This window comes from Lissotriton helveticus, chromosome 2_1 (genome assembly GCF_964261635.1).
Source record: "Lissotriton helveticus chromosome 2_1, aLisHel1.1, whole genome shotgun sequence".
Classification (NCBI taxonomy): domain Eukaryota; kingdom Metazoa; phylum Chordata; class Amphibia; order Caudata; family Salamandridae; genus Lissotriton; species Lissotriton helveticus.
The window spans coordinates 865,243,746-865,265,722 of NC_136059.1; positions in this window are offsets into that span (position 1 = coordinate 865,243,746).

Here is a 21,977-nt window from a genome sequence, read left to right on the forward strand (position 1 = left end):
CTGCACTCAGTGCCTAGAGCTATTGCTGGATCAGAGTTTTGTTTAACACCGTTTGCCGACTGGGCAAGCTTAGCTACCTACACAGACCGACTCATAATAATAGTAAATAGTAGTAGCACAGAGAGTGATGCAGGATAAGAATGTAGAAACAGTCTAGAAGAAGATCAAAGACTATTTTGTAAAAAATAGAATTAGGAAACAGTTTGTAATGAATAGGAGCTGTACAAGTTAGGGACGTATAAGTATTAATATAACAATAGGACAACTTACTGGGGCCAGCAGAAGAGCCTGCAGAGGACCGATCCTGCTGCCCACCTTGTTCCGCCGGAGTCTCTGTTGTGGTAGTCTCCTTGCCCCTGGGAGGTGCTGATGATCATGAAATAAACACAAGCATGGATGATTTTTTTTTTTAATATTTGATTTCTTTGCACACAATCTAAAATTATTTCGGGGAAACAAATTACTAACAATTGCACTACATGTATTGACCTATCTGATCTGGTCAACTAGGAGGATAGTACAGTATTGCTGGATTCGCAGACCTTCTACTAGGAAAGTTATGTAAATCACTAACTACACCAACAACAAAAAGGTTCTACTACGACTGTCAGCACTCAGCAGCACGCGACGTGACAGACACAGTCTGTCATCATGATTGCAGACCACTAAAAAATTTCCTAATACTAAATAACAAGTCATAAATAATATACTCAACCTATCAATCCACCACTATATCTTCTTAGTGGTAGCAGGAGTACAAAGGAAGGACTAGACTTGAGTCTCTAGTCTCTCTAGCATTACGCAGTTCTGCTCTCAAATGAGCACAACGTTGCAAACAAGTAAGCATAGTAGCAACGCCACTGAGCAGGCAAGCACCTGCAAGCACAGAAGCTATTTAAACATTAATTTACCTGCAATGTAATTGAATCGGCAGCATTCTTGCTTTTCGGGAAAAACATATATTAGCAATATAACACAGAGCCGAAAAGAAAACAAAGTAGTTATTAAATAGCTACTCACGAAGGCCAGAGATCTCCACACCTAGCAGGTGGAGCAGGTCCTGCTCCTGGTCAAGGAGGTCCGACCACCAGTGCGTCCCTTGCTGGTAGGTGCGCTGGACCCCCGACTCCCTACACATGGCCCGGCACACCTTATCCCACAGCTGGCGATGCTCCCGGAGGCCATACCCTGAACCGAGCCTGCCCCCTGCTGCCACGGTCTTCGGGAGGTGGCGCTGCACATAGAAGGTGAGTGCAGCCACCTCCACCGCACTAAAGACTTCCCTGGCCTGTACATTTCTGCCCTAAAGCGCCCACAAGGGAGCCGGCTACGGGGTGCGGAACCCTTCCCCTTTGACTTACCGGTTCCCTTTGCCATGGTTCTGGGTGAAAGAAGAAAAGAATAGGGGAAAAAAAAGAGGGCTAAACAAAAAAAGTAGTTATTAAAGTAACAAAAAGTTGAAAAAAACACAAAATATAGATGTAGAAAAATAGAGAGATAGATAATGAGCAAAAAAGATAAAAAAAGGTCAAAGAAACAAAGGATTGCAAAGATTAGGGAAGGATTGAAATAGCATGCCAGGAGCCATAGCAATGAATGAAAAACAAGATGGCCGCGCCCATTGAGGACCGCATGGGTAAGTGTGCGCGATATTTCTCTCGCGAACACGTAAAAACGGACGCGAACACGTAATTGCGGCCCGCACGTAGGAAATACACAATGCGAGCATGCAACTGGCACCCGGAACCGGAAAGACGCAACGCGAACACGTGAAACAAGATGGCCACGCCCATGTACGACCGCATGGGTAACTTCGCGGTCATTGCGCTGAAAATAATCCTGCGAACACGCAAAGCGCCCCGCGAACATGACAAAAAAAAATACACAAATTCGCACGAATTAGCGGATTTTGCGGACCGCAAATTCGATTTCGCGCGAATTCGCGTACCACGAATTCGCAAATTTCGGCCATACTTAAAACTGACACATCCATGCTTACACTCATTTATGTAGTGACAGACTCATTCATATACTTACACATTCACTGGCACAAGTAGGTACACACCTATGCATACACGAATACATCTAGGGACACAGTCTTACATAGGCTGACACACCTATGAACACACTCATTGATAGACTGATATAGCTAGGCAAAGACACCAATGCATACATTAAGACAGCCAGACAGACACTGACACATACACTAACACATAAATCACAGAAAGAGAGACTGGGGCTTGACAGGTCCAGCATACATGCCCCTAAGTGTTGAATGACAAAAACAAGGGTATGCAGTTCCTATGGAAGGCAATGCATAGGGGAAAGGTAGGCTAGTATCCCGGGTGCCAGGAGGTTGAGAAGATGTCAGAGGGGTTAGCTCCTTTTAGGAAAAAGGGCCCTCACACACCCCAAAAGTTGTCATGCTTCATCATCGAGCAGCACCACATTGGGCCGGCACTGCAATGCCCAATGGGTCCCGCGAGAAGCTTCTTTACTGGAGGTATTTTTCTTTTTGCTGATGTGAAGTATGAGGGGTGAGGGGGCAAGGAAGTGATGTTAGTAGAAATGGGAGTGTGCAGGTGAGAGCTAAAAATAGCTATAAGTATCCCACACACTATCTTTTATTGACTTGGGGCCAGATGTAGGTCGGTCGGTAACGGCCGAAAATCGGTATTTTCGGCCGTTACCGACCGGTATTTGAGAAATGGTATGTAGGGCCCTGTATTTTACAGAATCGGTAAATTTACCGATCGGTAAATTTACCGATTCTGTAAAATACCGAATCGGTATTTTTACCGATTCAGTAAAATTGATATGTAGGTGGGACTCTTCTGAGTCCCACAAGCATTACAGAATCGGTATTTTACCATCAAATTCAATTTGATTGTAAAATACTGATTCCGGTGTGCATGCACATGTGTGCATGCACACCTGTGCCATATGACAGGCAGACCTGCCCTTAGGGCAGGTATGCCTGCCACATGGCACCCAAACCTGTTTTGGGGGTGCTAGAGGGTGTCAAAGTGACACCCCCTGCACCCTTGTGAAATTCGGTATTTACCGAATCGTTAATGCCCATTCATTCCCATGGGCTTCAAAGCCCATAGGAATGAATGGGCATTACCGATCGGTATTTACCGAATCGGTAAATACCGATTTTCCTCCGATTCGGTATTCCAGCACATCTGGAATACCTACATACCCACCCCTCTGATTTACCGATTCATAATTACCGAATCGGTAAAATTCGGTAATTATGATTCGGTAAATCAATCCTACCTACATCGGGCCCTAGGTTCCTATTCCATAGTAAAAACAAGGACTGAAAAGTCATAGCTAGAGAGGGGGAATTACAACCTCTCAAGATCTATTTGGTTTGTGTGCAGGGGTCAACATGTTTCATTCCATTTCCATCCAGAAGGGGCATTTCATTAGGACTAAGGAATCCTCTTCGACTCAGATAAGGAGGACAGGTTTAATGTCAGTATGTGAAGTGCAGTGCCCTGAAGTTTGGACTTGTGGTGTAGTCCAGCATAAATAGATATAATATAAGGTACCTTATCGATGTACCTAGAAGGGGAAGGGAAAGAACCCCCGTGACATTTTGGATGGTCGCACAGTGGCGATTGAAGGAGCTGCAACTATCACACCTCCGGGTGTACGACCCACCCCACAACCGGTTGTCACCCCTCATACTTCACAATCTAGGAAAAAGACCTCCAGAAAAGATCCCTCTCGCTGGGCCCTTTGTGCATTGTAGTGCCGCACCAATGAAGAGCTGCCCAATGATGAAGCATGAACACCTTTCGGGGTGTGTAAGGGTCCTTGCTCGTAAAAGGAGCTATCCTCCTGTCGTCTTATCCACCTCCTGGCACCTGAATACTAGCCTACATAAACTAACACACACTCATTGATTCACAGAGAGACCAAAACACACACTGATGCCTACACTGTTACACTGTGTATTCATTGACAGATTGACTGATACACCCATATGCACAATTGTTACTGCAGTGACACATCCATACACAAAGTAAGACATACACTGACACATCTTCACACATGTATTTAAACACAGACATACCCAGTCACAAACACACACAGATACACTGGCACTCCAGTGCACACACTTACTCATACAGTGAAATAGCAAATATCAAACTGATGTATATACTTAAACACACAGGGATACAGTGACACATACACTGATACACCAATGCAGACATTTACTCATACAATAACACACCCGGACACACTATAACACATGTACTAACTCCCTCACAAACACTTATTAAAACGGTGATACACTCATACAATAATGAGAACATTGACAGAGCTCTTCATGGAAAATGTGGTGTTTTTCAAATGTATTTATGTTATCAAAAATGCACTATTTACCTTATTAACATTGCAAAGACTGAAATCATATGCCAAACTTTCATCTTGGAACAACCACTATTTAAACTACATAGATGGTTGGCTGAGGGTACATCTTCCTGGATGTGCATTACTTAAGGAACTGCCAGTGTCTTTAAGAACTGTAACATACGCACATGTCCTTGTGCTTTTACAGCTAAAGAGAATAAAGAAAGAAAATCACAATGGTGTGCCTTCACCTTTTTCAATATGGTGATAATATCATTGTTTTCATTTAGAACAAGTTCTTGACATTAAGAACAATGTACAACCATTTCATTCAGCTCGCTGCAAGTCTGTGGAATGCTGATATTAGTAGGACTTTGGTTGGATGCAGATGCTGATATTCATGCGAGAGTACAACATTTAGCTTTTTCCTTCAGCTTTCTAAGATATGCATGGTCGTGATTGTTGTTGATGTGCTTACACTTCAATGATTTTCCATCATTGTACTTTTTCATAGTAGCTCCTGAAAGCTGCTTCCCACACACCTTGCCTTCAAAAAACCTGGCAGTGGCTTTCTTTTCTTCAGATGGCAGAACAAACCAATGCCAGACATCACTCTTATTTTTAGTGGAATTATCTTCTCTTTGATCCACTCCTAGTTCATCCTCTTGTGGAGGTACAGCAGCTGATAGATTTGCTTCTACCATAATGAAAGTATCAAATAACTTTGCAGCTTTCTCCACCAATAGCCAGGATCATAGTGACTATTTTGGATGTGGCGTTCCCAAAATGTGGGTGTGGTTCAAGAGGAACCAATAGAAATAAAGCATTGGGTTTTCTTATCGAGAGAGTCCATGTATTCTTACGGAAATCCTTGCATTTTTGGAATAATAAAATATCTCATTTCAGCAAGACATTGAAAAGAAACATTTAAAAATGTTTGGTATTTTGCAGAATTCACGGATTAGATCTGCAATTTCGCTGCTATAGTGTGATCAGAACAAAAACCATTCAGTTGGAACAAGACAAACCGTACAGTTCCACAGGAAATCCGGGGATTCAATTTTATTTAATTGCACTTATAATACATATATATATATATATAAAATATATTAACTGTGTTCATTTTTTTATCAAAAATGTTCCATTATTATAGACATTTTACTACTATTGTCACTCTACTGACATCTATTTTGAACTTGATGCACTATATTAAATCCTAACTTTTTACATCTTTGTCACTGCTTTCACATGACTTTCTTTGTATTATTTGCAGTACTTTCTCATTGTATTAACACTGGTGGGTACCTCCATACACACCCCTTGATGCGAAGACAACATTGGTAACCCCTTCTCAGGTGAGTGCTGTTAGTAAATTGAGGTTCGATCGGACTCCTTGGTTTGAGCCGATCAAGCGTGGCGGTTTATTTCGTGGTTTCATTGAGACACGGAGCGGCCGCCTGGGCATTTTTATGCATCGGTTCACTGGTATGACGCCTGTGCCCCAGTAGGGCTAAACCCACAGTTATGGTTTCATCCGGGGTTCGTGTTTATCTTGGCTGCACGATTAACCCACCCTGATTTGGACCCCAGGTCTGTGATCCTTAACACTGTCCACACACCTTGAATTGGCACAGTGTTTTCTCATGTGCAGGCTCTGCTCTAACCTGTGCCTTTCACATTAATTCCACATATCTAGAACGCAATTGGAGTCCTGATTACCGCCGGCAACTGTTGCAAGCCTCTTTTGCCAACAGTTTAGGTGAGTTTTTATTGTTGTCCATACTGTCACCATTATTCATTAGTTTTTACCCTTCTTTAGAACACATTGACTTTAAATAACTTTCCGCTACACAGATGTGTCTACAGTGCCTCCACCCCTGTTCTAATATGCTCACTGGGACCTTTCTTCTTAACCTTGCTTTACTGAAGATTAGTTTGTATAGTGTGTGAGTGCACCCTAATATATTGCTCATATCTATCTCCCATTTTTTCATTACAGGTTACCTTACTAGCCATAGTGGTATATAAATATCTATATATATATATTCACTCAAAAAACTATAAGTTTTAGTGGTGTTATAGTTAGCTGGACATTTTACTCCTACAAAACCATTGAAATTGCTCCTATATAGTTAGTTGTACTAACTAAATTTCGCGCACCCGCAATCCACTGCTGATGATGTCACATATTAGATCATTCATGACATGGTCAGTGACATCACTGATGACATCTCAAATGACATCACTGATGACATCACTGATGACATCATCCAGTGAATGTGGTTTGCTTCGTTATTTAAATATGCATTATATATATAGCAATTTGCATTGAAGAATAAGTGGATATATATAAATAACTATTTGGATGGAGGATTTAGTAGCAGTGTAATTGACTGTTTACTTGACCAATTTATAATGTCTCACTAAATATAGTGGATAGTGACTAAACTTTGTGAATATCTGTATCACTTTGTCAGTTGTTGTGTAAACTGATTCTACAGTTGGTTACTAGCTATGTGAAAGTCTATATTAGTTATTGATTAGTTAACTGAGTATTTGTATGGGAGTGTGAAAGTGTGTGTGGTTCGTTGGGGGGTGTGTGACTGTCCAAAGATGTGTGAATAGTTGATTCAGTAGATATATGAAGTTAAAACTACATGTTCTAACAGTTGTTTGGGTGAGTGAATATCTTTATGGGTGTGGTGATGAGCAAATATATTTCTCAATGTTACAGGTCCAACAAACTAGAAAAATAAAAGGCAGTGTATGTGTCAGTTGTTGTATATAAATAAGCATACATAAGACACAATGATTGTGTGAGTGACTGTATGGATAACTGTATACTTGTAATAATGATTTTATAATTCACTAAGTATGACTTACTATCTAAATGAATAGAAGAAGTGGTGTTTGTATAAGTGTTTTGCTAAGTAAATATATAAGTATGATCCATTGTTTGCATAAGTGAGTAGGATGACTTCATATGTGAATAGGATGCGTGCTGTTGTTTAATGTCGATATAGATGTATAAGTATTTTTGATAGTGTTATATTGTTATTGTTAGGTGTGTGTATACATCTATGAATCACTGAGTGGATTTTTAGATACTTGTATTGCTGTGACAATGGATTTAAATATGATACTCTGTATTTTACAAAGAGTGATGAAAAATTGTAATAGTGTATGAAAAGGTGTATGTGATTGTCACGTGGATGATGTCATCAGTGATGTCATCAGTGATGTCATTTGAGATCTCATCAGTGATGTCACTGACCATGTCATGAATGATCTAATATGTGACATCATCAGCAGTGGATTGCGGGTGCGCGAAATATAGTTAGTACAACTAACTATATAGGAGCAATTTCAATGGTTTTGTATGAGTAAAATGTCCAGCTAACTATAACACCACTAAAACTTATAGTTTTTTGAGTTAATTTCAAAGGTTTTTTAAAAGCTAATTCCTAACTATATAACTCCGGAAACCTATGGTTTTTTCAGTGAATTTCAAAGGTTTTTTAAACGCTAATTCCTAACTATATAAGGCCTGAAACCTATGGTTTTTTCAGTGAATTTGCAAGGTTTTTTAAATGCTAATTCCTAACTATATAAGGCCTGAAACCTATGTTTTTGTCAGTGAATTTCAAAGGTTTTTTAAATGCTAATTCCTAACTATATAAGGCCTGAAACCTATGGTTTTTTCAGTGAATTTGCAAGGTTTTTTTAAATGCTAATTCCTAACTATATAAGGCCTGAAACCTATGGTTTTTTCAGTGAATTTCAAAGGTTTTTTAAATGCTAATTCCTAACTATATAAGGCCTGAAACCTATGGTTTTTTCAGTGAATTTGCAAGATTTTTTAAATGCTAATACCTAACTCTATAAGGCCTGAAACCTATGGTTTTTTCATTGAATTCGCAAGGTTTTTTAAATGCTAATTCTATTAGCGGATAACGTTTTTATATATTAAAAGGTTTTTTAAATCTCAAATGCCTGCTTTGCTAACAGAGTTTTTAAGCACAGGCTCTTTTGTCTCTGGTGGCCATCTTGGGAGACTGCATATCAGAATTATTTTAATGAAATATAAGAGGATTTGAGAAGTCACTCAAAATGTGCCCTAATTTTTCTTTCTTCAGCACTAATCATAATTTCTATGGCAAAATGAACCCCCTAATTTTGTTCCTTTGCAAATTAAATGTTTTAAGTGTTAACACTTTATTCCAATCAAGATGACTTCAGGTGTGCCATACTTTTGTCATAAGTAAGACTGTTAGCGCTCTAGTTGTTCTTTAGAACACTATGGGACCTTCTGTCATTGGGCTATAGTTGGGCTACATCTGGCTGAAATTTGGGCTACATTTGTTTTTTTTGTCTCTGGTGGCCATCTTTGGGCTACATTGGGCTACATTGGGCTACATTGGGCTACATTGGGCTACATTTGTGCTCTAACATATATATAGCCCAATATATATTTTTTCAAAGTTAATTTTCGTAAAAACCACTGGAGCACATATCTTGAGACATAGCAAAGGCACATCGGGCTACCAGTCCCTACAATTTTGCCAAGTTTGGTGGAAAACCATTCAGCCGTTCGGGTTAAAAGTGAGTCCAACCGCCCTATGGAAATTAACATGGGGAAAACACGTTTTGGAACCCCCCTTTTATCTCGGCCCCCGCTTGAAGAATCCCCCCAAACTTTCAGGGAAGGACCGGAGCGCCGCGAGGCAAAGTTAAGGAAAATTTCAGGAAGATTCCTCAACCGGCGCCAAAGTTATTCCCAATAGAATGTTGCGATTTCCCTATGGAAAACAATCCTAACTATATATACCTACTGGCTATCGCCAGTGGGTAATATATATATATATATATATATATATATATATAGATATAGATAGATATATATACATATATTCTTTTCACATATCCACGCAGTGTAGATAGTACATTCTTTGATCCTGAGGAAGTGCCCAGATCTCTATGACATACATGGCACGAAACATGTTGATCACTTGAGAGCAGGTTATACACAGCTAGACACAATACTCCTAGTCTTAGTACCCCTCTCACACCCCCTTTTCTAATTAAGCAGTTTACCTTCAAAATAAATAACATTGATAGGACTAACTGATCTATTTTAGATTCACTTTACCTTTACTCACATCTACACACACTAGGCCCCTCACCCCCCCTGCACCTACTGGTAGGAACAGAAGATCTCCTATAAAGAGCCCCAGTTTGGGTGCCCGTCAGGTATTACAGCGCCGAACTGACGAGGGGCAGGCTCATATGATGAGACATGACACCTAGCTTGCTGGGTGTGTGAGAGCCCTAGTTCCGACAAGGAGATTCCCCTTCCCGCACTACTACTAGGGGGCATCTCTACCCCTACACACTTAACAGTATCTTTTCTTGTCTTCTCTATGATTCTAGAGGAACTCTGTACCAATTAGTGTATGCAGCCTTGATGGGGTATGTACGTTGGACCTCATTAAACTTACCCCTGTGTCCCCTTCTTTGTTGGAGATATTTTTCTAAATATGTAATACTTTCACCTTTTTTTGTCATGTTTTGCATCTTGATATTCATTCTTTATTCAAAGCTGGGGATTGGTCGCTGACTCTGATTGTAGCAGACCTCCTGTAATCAATCTACTAGATAATTAAAATATAATAAAATGTACTTAAAAAAGAGAGATCTTATACTTAATAAACATAATTTTAAAAACTATAGTAGTTTAGTAAAAAAATTAGGCTTACTAAAATATATAGTAATAACATTTAAAAAAATTAAAACATAGAAATTCACTGAAAAATCCAAAGGTTACAGTTGCTTTATAGTTAGGAAATAGAATTTTAAAAAAAACATTGGAATTCACTGAAAAAAAAAACAAAAATTACAAGGACGTTATAGTTAGGCTGATATTTCACTCATACAAAACAATAGAAATTCAGCCGTCATAAAACATATGCCCCCTGAATGCATACATTTATATATAGTACCTACTGGCAGTCACCAGTGGGTAGTTATAGCTATGACCAAAGTAACCATAGAAAAAGCATTTACTGTTTTGCCAATAACTTTGGCGTCACTTGACAAATCTTCACAAAATGTTCACAAGACTTACCCTTTTTGGTTCAGCTGGTTAGTTGAAAGTTTCTGAATGATCAGTCAAGCAGGAGACGAGAAAAAAGGGTGGTCCCAAAATACATTTTCCCGATGTTATGTCCATGGGAATATTTCATTTTTTGAACATGACTACAGCCCGAAACGCTGAACAGAATTACACCAAATTTGTCAGAAAGCTAGATGTTGTTCCAGAAAGCATGCCTTTTGTGATTTGATGTTAATCTATTCAGTAGTTTTTGAGATATCTACTTACAAATTTAAAAAATATATAGATATCTGGCAACACGAGTCCTGGCAGTGGACTCACTGATCCTATTAAAATTTGATTGGCTGCTAAAAATTCAACCAGAAACTGTTGACAGTGATCTTCAAGCTGAGTCCCACAAGCAAAGGAAAAATATAGAAAAGAGGGCAGGGTAGGAATATCCTGACCCCCCTAGATATTGTGGAGGGGTCCTTCAGGGATCCCCCTGGTGTAAAAAGCATTTTTTTAAATGTTGCCGCAGATTCACAGATCCACCTGTGACTTCACAGCAAAATTAATAAAAACATTGGGGGCATGAGGGTAATCAAGGAGGGGGGCTCATGGGGCCCCTTTCTAGACTTTTCTAAAGCCCTGTGGACTACCACTTCCCTGGGGCACTGAACACTATAAATGCAGGGGAGCGCTCGGCCCCCCTGCTGCCTCAGTGACCACCACCTTCCCAGGGCACATTCTTTAATTAATAAAACAACAATGTGGGGGATGCCCTACAGCCTCACCTGCAGGCATGGGGTCCTCCACCTCCCTGGGGTAGTAATAATATGAAATATGAACAGGAAATGTGCAGCTCCCCCACTGCCCCAGGGACCACTACCTCCCTGGGGCACAAACGCAATAATTTAGGGGGTCCATTGTGGTTTCCCTACTCCAGGGAACAACACCTTCCTGAGGCTAAACACTTGAAGGAAAGGGTAAACTTTATAACAGTTGATGACTGTTAAATATATATATATATACCAAGGTGAATCAGTGGGTATATAAGTGCCCGTATGGATGATTCAGTGGGTGCATGACTGATTGTATAATTGAGTGATTAGGTGTCTCAGTGAATGTATGGGTGAGTGACTGGTTGTGTGAATGTCTGTATCAGTCTGTCAGTTGGTGTCTAAGGGCCTGTATGGGTGTTTGAGTGGGTATGTGAGTTGCTGTATGAGTTAGTCAGTGCATGTATGAGGGGCTGTATGGGTAAGTGAGTGTGTGCATGGTTGTGCCGGTGAGTGAGTGTATGTGTTTGGCTATATGGGTATATGAGTAATTGGGTATGCAAAAGGCAGTATAGGTGAGAAATGAAGTATATGAGTGACTGTATGGGTGAGCGAGTGAATTTGAGATTGGCTGTATGGGTAAGTCAGTGCTTGTGTCAGCGAATAAATAGATGAGTGAATACATGGCAGTATGAGTAAATAAGTGGGTGGGTGTAACTGTATGGGTAAGTGGCTTTGTGATTGGCTGTATGTCACTGACCATGCCATGAATGATGTAATATGTGATGTCATGAGCAGTGCATTGTGGGGGCGTGAGTTATAGTTAGCTGAACTAACTATAATGGTGGAATTTCTATGGTTTTGTTTGAGTGAAATGTCCAACTAACTATAACACCCCTGAAACCTATTTTTTTCAGTAAATTTTTAAGGTTTTTTAAATGCTAATTTCTAACTACAATGTCCCTATAACCTACAATGTTTTTTAAGAAAATTTTAAAAACACGTGTATACTTTTTATAGTGAAAACTAACTTAACATTAGTCTTTTATGACTTATAATTATGGCTCCTAGTTTTATGGTATTTCATTCTGGGGCATTTCCATCTGTAGTTATCCATATTTTTTTTATAATTGTATCTGTATTTACCCATATATACTTTGGGTTTTGGAAAAAATATATCTGAAATGAGTATATTTCCATATTTATTTGGCTGATAAATATGCACTTATGCCTGAAGGACTGATGGTTTTCAGTCATATAAACACTCTCAGATGATAACATATGCACAACCTTGATATGTGCATGTTTTCCTATACAAGCATATATATTGCTCTGTAAGGCTCTCTACTAACATTTGTTTATTGTTTTAACCATTTTACTTTTAGAATGACAGACCTATTGGCCTGTTACTCATGAATGACAGCATTTAGAGTCGCTCAAAAAATAACCCAATTTACGTTTTTATCCACATTTTAAAATAAATACAGAGAGGAAAATAAATACTTTTTTGTCTGTATTTATCTGTAAAAATCAATAAAAACAGAAAAGAAGGAGCCCTTCTCATAATTTAACAATGTTTAAAACTTAGTTAGCAGTAATTAACATATAAGTGTAGTAAAAGTGTGGCGCAGCACCTATAATAACTGACTTCGAACAACAACGTTCACAGTTCGATTACCGGCTCCAGCAAGATGTTATCCCACCACTTTCTCACTGTGGGTAACACCTTGCTTAATCTTCCCAATGCCTTGAGCGCCGGCACACCTTTACGGGGGTAGCAATGTGCTTTACAAATGCTGGCATTTTTTAAATTTAACAGCATAGTGATGACAAGTATTAGCTCAGTCTTTTTTTCTTCTATTCTAAACGATATTTTTTTCATGTCTTCTATTTAGATGTTTTTAATTATGAGAATGCAAATGACACAGTTTGCTGGGTAACACTTTTTAAACTCTCCAACGTATATAGATATTAAGCACATTATACGTGTTATGATGGAAATCAAAACCTTTACAGCTTCAGAGTTTGTAACTTTTCCCAACACGTGCACAAGTTAAACAGTTAAAACGTGAGCACGTGTAAACTGTAAAAAGTCACATCTAAATGGGCGGAGCCATACCTTCCTTCCATAGACTACTCAATAACAAAAAACTATATAAAACACACCCGTTGTGCGATTAGTTTCGCTTTCGCGAGTTTATTCTCCCTGTCCATTCTGTGATGCAGGTTCCATTTTCTAACATCGTATTCTTCTTTTGCGTGAACAAAACTTATTCTGGAGTTGTAAGTTGTTTGATTATGGCATAGTCTATATTTATAATACGTAGCTATTTGTCAATATTTAAACATTTATACGTAGAAAATAGTGTTATTGCATGTATTTGCCTTTTTTTTCTGTAACGTCCGCAAATTGTTTTCAGAAACAGACAGATTACAGCAAACATTGCTCCTTTTCTGGCTCAATTGAGCTCATATACTGTGACTTTGTATATTGTAATATTGACACTGTACTTGACTTCAGAGGTGTTGGTGACCCGTCGGCGCAAACCTTATACATTTACAATTAACGTCACCACCCTTCAGTTGTTAGTCTGTTTTCCCCTAGGGATCATATACTGTTAATATGTATATTATAATATGAACAGGCGTGGTGATCTCAGAGTAGTATATGACCCGTCGGCACAAAGATTAAAGATATATAAGCAACATCACCAGCTTCTGGATTTTAGTCTGTTCCCCCTTTTGATCATATACTGTGAATATGTATATTATAATTTTCACTGCATAATGATCTCAGAGGAGTTTATGACCTGTCCCCACGAACATCAAACTTTTCGACGTCCTGGAGAAAAGAAGCTCAGAAAATATTTACCGCTCGAAAGTATTTCGTTATGGGTCTTCTGTTCTATTCATAACTTTATTTTCCTTTTTTTTTGTGTAACAATTGTGTCATTCTTTATATTGTAATAGACTTTCCTATTGTTACAGAAGAGGAATTGGGGATTTGTCGGCACCACCTGTAATACAGCTTACTAACCTTTATATCTTAATTGATCAGATATTTTTTCGGTGAGCACATTTAACGAAACAGCGTTTATAGTTCGATTAGCTGCTCCAGCAAGATGTTAGCCCACCACTATCTCACTGTGGGTAACACGATTCTTAATCTTCCCAACGCCCAAGTGCCGGCACACCTTCACGGGGGCAGTTCTACGCTTTACAAATGCTGGCATTTTTTAAATTTAACAGCATAGTGATGACAAATATTAGCACAGTCTTTTTTTCTTCTATTCTGAATGATATTTTTTTATGTCTTCTATTTATTTAGCTTGAACAAAACATATTCTGGAGTTGTAAGTTGTTTGATTATGGCACAGTAGATATTTATAATACGTAGATATTTGGCAATATTTAAACATTTATATGAAGAAAATAGTGTTATTGCATGTAGTTGCCTTTTTTCTGTAACGTCTGCAGCTTGTTTTCAGAAACAGACAGATTACAGCAAACATTGCTCGATTTCTGGCTCCTTTGAGCTCATATACTGTGACTTTGTATATTATAATATTGATACTGTACTTGACCTCAGAGGTGTTGGTGACCCGTCGCCGCAAACCCGAAACATTTACAATTAACGTCACCACCCTCCAGTTGTTAGTCTGTTTTCCCCTAGGGATCATATACTGTTAACATGTATATTTACAATAAGAACAGTCATGGTGAACTCAGAGGAGTTTATGACCCATCTGCACAAAGAGTAAAGATATAAAAGCAACATCACCAGCTTCTGGCTTTTAGTCTGTCCCCCCTTTTGATCATATACTGTGAATATGTATATTATAATTCTCACTGTATAATGATCTCAGAGGAGTTTATGACCTGTCGCCACGAACATCAAACTTTTCGACATCCCGGAGAAAAGAAGCTCAGAAAGTATTTACCACTCGAAAGTATTTCGTTATGGATCTTCTGTTCTATTCATAACTTTATTTTCCTTTTCTTTTTTTGTGTAACAATGGTGTCATTCGTTATATTGTAATAGACTGTCCTATTGTTACAGAAGAGGAATTGGAGATTTGCCTTCGCCACCTGTAATACAGCTTACTAACCTTTATATCTTAATTGATCAGATATTTTTTCAGTGAGCATATTTTACGAAATTGCAGTCTATAAAAATGTAGCTTTCATACATACTTTGTTACTTTCTAATTTCTATCTTTCTCAGTTGCAGTTCCTTTACACCTTCTCCCTATTTAATATATATTACCAGTACTGTATATTATAATAGTACTGTGCTATATATTCTTTAAAGCATTGGTACTCACAAACTTTCTCTCAGGGGCCAAATTTACAGTGTAGTTTGTGGCCGAGGGCCGCACAGGTGGGGGCGTGGTCAGTGAGAGAGGGGGGCAGGGCTAGAGACAAAAAAAACTGTGACCAAGAGGTTGAACACAGGCCCCTGCAGTGGATGTCTTCGTCCACTGAGCCACCAGACCCAGCATACACACATAACTCTCTCTGTCTCCCTCCCTCTCTCTCTTTCTCTCCCTCCCTCCCTCTCTTTCTCTACCTCCCTCCCTCTCTCTCTCTCTCTTTCTCTGTCCCTCCCTCATCTCCCTCCCTCTCTAGTCTCCCTACCTCGTCTCCCTCCCTCTCTCATCTCCCTCCCTCCCTCCCTCTCCCGTCTCCCTCCCTCCCTCTCTCATCTCTCTCCCTTGTCTCCCTCCCTCTCTCTGTCTCCCTCCCTCTCCCTTTCTCCCTAACTCTCTCTGTCTCCCTCTCTCTCTGTGTCTCCCTCCCTCTCTCTGTCTCCCTCCCTCCCTCTCTCTGTCTCTCTCCCTCCCTCTTTCTCCCTCCCTATCTCTCTCCCTCTCTCTCTCCCTCCCTCTCTTTCTCTCCCTCTCTCTCTCTCTCCCTCCCTCTCTCTCTCTCTGTATCCCTCCTTCTCTATCTCCCTCCGTCTCTCCCTCCCTCTCACTCTCCATCTCCCTCCCTCTCTCCATCTCCCTCCGTCTCTCCGCCTCCCTCCCTCTCTCCGTCTCCCTCCCTCCCTCTCTCTTTCTCTCCCTCCCTCCCTTCATCTCCCTACCTCCCTCTCTCTTTCTCTCACTCCCTCTCTCTGTCTCCAACCCTCTCTTTTATCCCTCCCTCTCTCTTTCTCTCCCTCCCTCTCTCTTTCTCTCCCTCCCTCTCTCTGTCTCCGTCCCTCTCCCTCTCTCTCCCTCTCTCTCCCTCCCTCTATCTCCCTCCCTATCTCTCCCTCCCTCACTGTTTCCCTCCCTCTCTGTCTTCCTCCCTCTCTCGGTCTCCCTCCCTCTCTCGGTCTCCCTCCCTCTCTCGGTCTCCCTCCCTCTCTCCGTCTCCCTCCCTCTCTCTGTCTCCCTCCCTCTCTCCATCTCCCTCCCTCTCTCTTTCTCTCCCTCCCTCTCTCCATCTCCCTCCCTCCCTCTTTCTCTCCCTCCCTCTCTCTGTCTCCATCCCTCTCTTTCTCTCCCTCCCTCTATCTCCCTCCCTCTCTCTTTCTCCCTTCCTCTCTGTGTCCCTCCCTCTCTCTGTCTCCCTCTCTCTGTCTCCCTCCCTCTCTCCGTCTCCCTCTCTCTCTGTCTCCCTCCCTTTCTCTCCGTCTGCCTCTCTTTCTCTCTCTGTCTCCCTCTCTCTCTCTCTGTCTTCCTCTCTCTGTCTTCCCCTCTCTCTCTCTTTCTCTGTCTTCCTCTCTCTCTCTGTCTTCCTCTCTCTCTCCCTCCTTCTCACCCCCTGTCTCCCTCTCTCTCCCACCCTTTCTCTCTGTCTCCCTCCCTTTCTCTCTCTGTCTCCCTCTCTCTCTCTTTGTCTTCCTCTCTCTCTCTCTCTCACTCTCTGTCTTCCTCTCTCTCTCTCTCTCTCTCTCTCACTCTCTGTCTTCCTCTCTCGCTCTGTCTTCCTCTCTCTCTCCCTCCTTCTGCCTCCGCCTCCCTCCCCCTCCCCTGACTCTCCCTCTCTCTCCCTTCCCTGACTCTCTCTCTCTCTCTCTCCCTCTCTCCCTCCCTCGCCCTCCCCTGACTCTCTCCCTCCCTCGCCTGACTCTCTCCCTCCCTCTCTCTCCCTCCTTCCCCCTCCCCTGACTCTCTTGCTCCCTCGCCCTCCCCTCATGCTCCCTCCCTCTGTCTCTCCCTCCCTCGCCCTCCCCTGACTTTCTCCCTCCCTCAACCTCCCCTGACTCTCCCTCCCTCTGTCTCTCTCCCTCCCTCGCCCTCCCCTGACTCTCTCACTCCCTCGCCCTCCCCTGACTCTCCCTCCCCCGCCCTCTCCTGACTCTCTCCCTCTCTCTCCATCTCTGTCTCCCTATCTCTGTCTAGGCGAGGTGTAATAATTCTATTAGAAATATCACGAAAAGCAAGAGCTTTTTGCTGCACACATCGAACCACCTTCCCCAGCCTTCCGAAAATCTGCAGCACATTATTAATGACACCCTAAGGTAGAGGGTGCACGAGAGCTGGCTGTACCGCTGCAGCAGAGATCAGGTGTAATCCGGAGGGCAGAGATTCCAAATAAGGCTGGGATGATTCAGACTTTCATCCCTTCAGTGTCGATAAAACAAATGCTACTCCGGGAGCAAGAGCTGCGCAGAGTAATCTCCAAGTTCATGCTCGGCTTGGTTCAATCAGTCACTGGGTTTGTCCTGGTCACTGTAATTGTCCAACAATCTCCCCCCCCCGTGTGGCAGCCCGGGATGAGACAGCTAGCCTGGCGCGCACACAGCCGCTTCACAGGTCTTTAAAAGACCATTACATTGTTAATGAGGCTTTGTTCTGTTTCATCTCTTCTGAGGCCCCTGGAGCTCCGCTCTTTGGCTGGAATCTCCCGCCCCCCCCTAGAGCAGAGCCTTTCCGAGTCCAGGCTGCATCAACCGGCGGTGTTTACTGAGACTCTTGAAAACATTTTTTATTTAAACTGGTACATGTCTGCGGGCCGCCAAGGAAGGCTTGCCGGGCCGCTGGCGGCCCGCGGGCCGTACTATAAGTACCCCTGCTTTAAAGAGTAAGGGATTTGTTAGCGAACCAGTGTGGGACCTCTAAGCACTACGACAGAACATACCCGAATTCTACAGAATACAAATTTGAAAAATGATAATACATACATTTCTATGTAATATGAAGTCATTTGTGTTTAACTGTTTTTTACTTGTTCTTCTGGCCTCAGATAATGTAGTACGGAAGTGTTTGTTGTACCACTCTTTCCTACTTTATCTAAAAGTAGCTAATGCTCTCTTATATTATCAAAAATATGGGGCAATACTTTTACAAACTATAGCAGAAAAAAGGAGGGTATCACCACGCTTAACTGATATTTTATGAGATTCCATTTTTATATGTCACCCCTTTGATATATACAGCGTCATTTTCCGAAGAAAGTTTATTTGTAATTGCTAAATAAAAACTGTTTCAAACTTAGACTGAAATTTTTACTGCGCACCCACACCTCCCCGTCAGAAGAGGAAACACCACATTATAAGTAAATAGTGCTCCTGGGAAGTATCCCACCCGCAAACTTGATAAAAAGAAGACCGCAAGACACTGTTATTTTTCTGCCGTGATTTGTACACACAACTGCAATTATATAAATGGCCCTTAAAATATATAAAAAACTATTTTTACCTTCACAATCCCTGTCCTGTTCCTACCCTCCTCTCTACTACTTTGTTTTACTGTACTCCTTTGGAAGTGCGTCACAAAATGACTGACACCAGTGAACCGTTCCCTCCCAAAAAGGAGAAAACTTTTGCTTGGAACACTTTAGCCAATAAAATGTCCATGTTGTTCCGCAGAGGAGGAGGGAATAGCTGCCAACACTTCTACTTTTAATGCTTCACAGCCAATGAACATTAAGCTTGGGAAGGTCCCGCTTGGAACACGTTACCCAATGAAATATCCCTAATACTAGGCCTCGGCGGTAAATTCCGTTCCGCTCGCGAAATGTTGGGAATTTTGGTAATTTTGCGTTCTGCGGAGAGCGCAAAATTGCCCAAAATTCTGCATTCTGCGACTTGGCGAAATTTTTTGCTTGTTCGCGAGATATTGCCCCCCGAGCACGCAAACAGCAATTGCGAACAGGAAAAAAGCATCACGAACAAGCAATTCCGGAATATCTGCGTGTTCGCGGAGATTTTTTACCGTTTCGCGGAGATTTGCATAACGCGATTACGCAAATTCGGCCCACCCCTACCTAATACTTCGCGGAGAGAGAAAGAATCGCTGACAATACTTCTACTTTCAATGGTATACAGCCAATCAACATTAAGTTTAGGAAAGTCCTCCTTGGAACTCGTCAGCCAATCAGATGTCCCTCCTACTCCACGGAGCACAAGTGAATGGCAGCCAACACTTCTACTTCCAATAGTTTGCAACCAATCAACATTAGGCTCAGGAAGCTCCTCCTTAGAACATGTCAGCCAATCAGATGTCCCTCCTACTCCATGTAGTTCAAGTGAATGGCTGCCAACACTTCTACTGTCAATAGTTCGCAACCAACCAACATGAAGCACTGGAAGCTCCTCCTTAGAACACGTCCGCCAATCAGATGTCCCTCCTACTTTGCAGAGGTGAAGGGAATACCTAGCAACATTTCTACTTTCAATAGTTCGCAACCAATCAACATTAAGCTCAGGAAGGTCCTCTTTACAACATGTGAGCCAATTAGATGTCCTTGCTACTCTGCGGAGGAGAACTGGATAGCAGGAAAAATGTCTACTTTTGATGGTTCACACCCAATGAACATTAAGCTTGTTGTTTGAACACCTCAGCCAATTAAATGTTAATTTTGTTCTGCACTCACATACAGAACACGCCCTCCCACATATTAATACATTTGCTGTAACAAAGTGACTCTATCCGTAACAAAATTGAACACTGTATAATAAATAAACATTATTCCACACTATATTAAAGAAAGGCCGCAATACGGCGCATTGTTGTTTCCCCGATATAATTTCCACAGTCTACTGCACCCCCTCCCAACATGAGTAAAGGCCCCGGGACTGCGGGGGCCCCAGTGAGCCCCCGCTAATATTTTTTTAATATATTCACCCAGGACCTATTTCCACAGCCTACTGAACCCTCCTCCCAACATAAGTGAAGCCCCGGGACTGCAGGGGCCCCAGCGAGCCTCTGCTATAATTTTTTAACAATACCCCCGAGACCTAGCTCGCCCAGGGGCCTCATTAAAATAAAACGCATGAGCCAGCGACCCCTGCGCGAATGGTGCCGATTTTTTTGTTATTCTTTTTTTTGGCCCTCTGCGTCTTTCTGGAACCCCCTGAGCAGGGGGTCAGGGTGTTTCTACCCTGTCCCCTTCTCTTATTTTATACCTTTGTTTCTCATTTTTCAGGTGACTCTCATTTACCGAGCCACAAGATGGCTGCCAACACTTCCTGGTTTGGAGTGCTGGCAGCCAATCACAGTGAAGCTCGCGCACGCGACTTAGGCTCTGCCCAGATATTGAAACTTTTATTTCTCAGCAACTACTGAACGGATTTACACCATGTTTTAGAAGTTTGCTTTCTGACCCAAGCACTACTTTTCTGCCACATGTGGAGTAATTCCATTCAGTAGTTTCGGCTGTAGCCTTGCACAAAGTTTCCTATGGGAAATTGATTTTTTCACTCTTATTTTTTGAATTTCTCAAAAATCACTGAATCAATTTACACCATTAAAAAAAAGTTCGCTTTCTGAAACAAGCTCTACCTTTCTCTCAAATTCCGTTAAGCAGTTTGGACTGTAGCTTGTCGCAAACTTTCCTATGGAAATGAACATGGAGAAAACGAGTTTTGTGACCCCCTTTTTTCTCAGCCCCCACTTGACGAATCACCCCCAAACTTTCAGGATAGGAGCTGACCTAGATAGACTTTTTCTTGGAGAATTTCAGAAAGATTCGTCAAACGACGCCAAAGTTATTAGCAAATCAAAAGATGTTTTTCTTATGGAAACTAGGTTCTAACTATAACTACCTACTGACGACCGCCAGTAGGTAATATATATGTTAAGTATATGTGTGTGTGTGTGTGTGTGTGTGTGTGTGTGTGTGTGTATGTATATATATATATTCACTGAAAAAACCATAGGTTATAGACCATATATAGTTAGGAATTAGCATTTACAAAACCTTGAAAATTCACTGAAAAAACCATAGGTTATAGACCATATATAGTTAGGAATTAGCATTTAAAAAACCTTATTTTACTCACACAAAACCATTGAAATTCCATATATAGTTAGTTGCACTAACTATATATCGCGCACCTGCAATCCACTGCTGATCATGTCACATATTACATCATTCATGACATGGTCAGTGACATCACTGATGACATCACTGATGACATCTCAAATGACATCACTGATGACATCACTGATGACAACATCCAGTGACTGTATGTTTCTGTAAAGTTAAAATATATCTTACATATTGAAGAATGAGTGGATGTATAAGTGTCTGGATGAAGGATTTAGTAGGTGCGTGACTGACTGTATGAGTGAGTGATTAAATGTGTCTCACTGAATGCATGGGTTAGTGACTAAACTGTCTTAATTTGTGCATCATTATGTCTGTTGTTCTGTAAACTGCTGCATGTGTTGATCATTAGCTATACGAGAGGCTATATGTGTTATTAATTGCTTGCCCAAGTATTTCTATGGGAGATTGAGTTTGTGTGGGGGTGGCTGGAAGGTGTGTGACTCTATGCATAGATGTGTGAACAGTTT